A 3,873-nucleotide genomic window follows, 5' to 3' on the forward strand; every position below is an offset into this window, starting at 1 on the left:
TGAAAGGGAGCGTGGATTAGTGGGTAGAGCACAGAGTAGGCAATTAGCAACCCGCTCCTAGTTTGGTTGGAGTTGTTGTGAGAACCAGGGCCAGTGAATCATGGGCTGGTTGATCTAATTCTCTTGTGACTCTCCATGACTTCATCAGTCATTGGTGTTTGAAGCTCTGCTCGGGAGCCTGGCTAAAGGAGTGCCCCAGGGTTGGCTTAACTGTTTCTATTCTATTTAGTTTGAAATTGACCCGACTTCTTCTACTTTTTCCATCCTGGGGATTTTTTTTTTTTAAGGTATCTATGAAGATTTTTGTGCAGCACTCTGCACAGTGGAAACCCTTTAGTATAAGCAATAAACTAACCAAACTTAGTGGTGTGTATACGATGAAAAAAATGAAGTTCAAAGCAAGAACAAAAGCATCATGGAATATTAAAAAAAATCTAGGATTTAGAGGGGTCACAATCAAGAAAACAGAGAATGTGCAAGCAAAAAGGCTGCATAGCAATTTAAAAAAAAAAAAGTTTCATTTTTGCTGAAAAATTCCAGTCAGTTCCACAGTACATGCCTCGGTTTCCCTAATTGCTACATGGGATTAGCAACCCGGTCCTATTTTGCAAAGGTGTTGTCAAGTTTAATTTATGAACCTTTGAAAAACGCTCCCAGTTCTTCAGATGAAAGACACTGCAGATGCCAAACGTGGGTGTATGCTCTGAGTCAGACACATAGACATGGGCATATTGTGTGATCGGCTTGACGCACTGCACTAGATAGGAGACAGTTGTCCTCTGCAGAAAATGTGGGGATGGCTGGTGCAAAAATCACAGATGATGCGTACACAAGTATGAACTCATGCTATAGAAATCAGGAGCCACCCGTTGAGAGAGAGGTGCAAAGAGAAAGCCTGCAATAAAGGGATATCCAGTCTGTACTTTGGCTTCTAAATTGCCTGAAAAACATGTGTGCGCGCAAGCCTGCTAAATATGGTTGGGGACTGAAGCAAAATTGTCTAACAAACTACCCTTTAACTAACAAACTGCTCTTTAACTCCAGTAGTCCTCCTGTGATTCCCAGGCAGAATTAGCCAGCAGTGGCAGTGGCTATGAGCACAAATAAGACCATGTGGCACCTCAACTTTCAGACAAGTGCAAACAGTAGATTTCCCAGGAGAGGCTGGAAATAACAAGAGAGAGGTGGGCCCCATCTGCAAACAATTTTTTGGCATGAAAAGGACACGATGAGGTGCAGAGACATGATGGGGAAAAGAGCAGGCTTGGTCTTAGGCTACAGAGCAAAGCCGCAGTCCCAGGGCACGTGGCAGCAGAGGTGATGCATTTAGCTCTTGCTGGTCACACATGGGCCTGCCATGGTTTTACAGGTATTTGCAAGCAGGATGTGCCCAAGGCGCTAATGCCAGGCACGCAGGATGCTGCGAGAGTGAGCTGAGATTGAAAGGGGACCAGTGGAACTGGCATTATGCAGAAGTGGCTTGCAGCAGCAGGGAATTTTCCTGACACACGCCTGAGTGACATCTTTCCTTTCTTCCTGCAGACTCGAGGGAGGTTCAGCCCACCCTACTGGCAAAGAGATCCTTCTTCAAGAAATCCAGTTTGCACTTGGCTCCATTAGTCTGCGTGTATCTGCACATGACCTCTCTCTTCCTGTCTGACACAGAGAATTTAAACTAAGGATTCTCCAAATTTAAGCAGCAAGGACAGGTGCCACCCGAGATATTCAAAAGCCAAATCAGAGCCTGCAGATTTAAGGAACATACTGACTGTACTGCAACAAATGGAGGAGCTAACGCCATGGCTGGCAGCAGGGTAGGTCTTGCAAAGCACAGCTGTCTTATTAGAGGGTGCCTATCTGATATATGCCTCTGCATGGACAGAAGAATCAATAAACCACCACCTCCTAAGTCCATTTACTCCTGAGTCTGTGTGGAATACCCAGGTTAAACTCATTTACTCTGAATTTGCATCAGTAAAACCAAGATGAAAAAATTCAGTCCTTAATCTTTTAACAGCCTTACCTATTCCAAAATCTTAACAAAGTGTTGGAAAAATAAGAGAAAGCAAGGCCTCCTTCTTCCAAGTTAGACGTCTTCATAGAGATGTTTTTTTGTTTCTTAAGTATTAATCCTAGCTTGGAAAAGCTCTGCTGAGTCTTTTCTGTACACGTGAGAACAGATGCCTCCACCCTCCAGTATTTTTAATTACTTGGAGATCTACAGGACTGTTGATGTTATAAAGATCAGCTCGGCCCAGGAAAACAGGGAAAAGAAATACATATTTGTCAGTCAATCACCCTCTTGTTTGAAATTTGGTTTTAAAAAAATAGCATTGCCCTTTCCTATGATGGAGAATGCCTTCTGACTCACAAAAAACTATGGTCCTAATTAATAAAAAACCTGGCCATTAGAAGTGACTGCAGAAGGCGCAGTCTTTCCCAACAACTATTATCCAAAAAAATACTGTATACTGAACCATTTCTCATATATAGAGCGCCTTAACAACATATAGGCAGTAAGAGGGGCTGGATCTACGAGCCAGGGGTCCCAGCTGCATTTCAGTTGAAAAGAAAAAAATTTTCTCTTTCCTTTTCTCTTATTTTGAGTAGATAGAGACCTTAGTAACCATATCTGTAAGACAGGCAATGCCTGGCTATCTCATTCTCACATCAGATCCAAAATGTATGCTGTAGTGCTGCACCTCTGTTTTCTCCACACCTAAAAACCAGCTGCAAAACACAGACCTGGATATTTCCTTTACTACTTAGGACACTTCCAACAAAATTATTACAGGCTAAGAATCACATTCTCCAGCAACACCATCATTGCATTCTGTGAAAATTAAATTAAGCACAAATCTTAGGCATGGTTAATTTACAACCTGACACATTAATCTCAGAAGAATGTCCCTGAAATTCAGAGCATAATCTATGTTAAACCGATATGAGTGGAAGGTCAACATCCTTCTTATGAAGTTGATGGAATACACCCGTGCTTACAAAGAGCCTTTTTCTTCTGAAAGCTGTGATTCCAACAACTTGAACATTTCCCAGGAATATAGCTAGTGGAGACATCTATTTTTAAAACTCTCCTCAGTTATTTTTTCTTGCAAGAAATATTTTGGCCATCTAGCTGTAAAATATTTCCTTTTCCAGGTATGTCTCTCAGTTCAGTGGACATTTATGGGAAGAGCTACATAAGGCACACCTGAGCCCTTATTTCAGTGAGAACATGCAATGAAATAGGCAATAGAATTTTATTCTACGAGTCACATTAGGGCAGATTGCATGGCCTGTGGGAAAAATAAAACTAGCCAATTTTTACTACAGGTCAGCTGTGTTCTTCTGATACATGGTTGGGCTATTTCCAGGTCTAGATGGATGGACCTTGCACAAACCTAATGCCAAAATCAAAATAAAGATAGTAGGGTCTTTTAACCCTGGTATTATCCATACATTTCCCCTCCCTGTCTTACTGAGTACAGTAAGCCCTCGGGGGAACCCAGTTTAAGAATGCTTTGTTCTAGGCATTCATTTTAATTACAACCATAATTATTTTTGTGCATGTGTATGACCCAGTTAACAAACCCATCTTCAGCATCTCCTGGTCTCTCCGACCCTGCCCATCTCTGCAAGGAGGCAACCTCAGCTTCTCGCAACAACGAGCAAAATTATTTTTGAAACAAGTGGTCGAACTGGTTGCTACATCTTAATGAATTTTTTTTTTTTCTTTAAAAAAACCACATTTCTATGTATATAAACAGCCCTTCCTCCCAAACCTGGTTAGACAAGAATGTTCCTGGGTGTGGACTGCCTTGTATAATTAACTGCACAGCTGTAGCTTCTGATCCCTGGTAACGTCTGTTTCTTTCT

Source organism: Caloenas nicobarica, chromosome 26, assembly GCF_036013445.1.
Source record: "Caloenas nicobarica isolate bCalNic1 chromosome 26, bCalNic1.hap1, whole genome shotgun sequence".
In the NCBI taxonomy this organism is placed as follows: domain Eukaryota; kingdom Metazoa; phylum Chordata; class Aves; order Columbiformes; family Columbidae; genus Caloenas; species Caloenas nicobarica.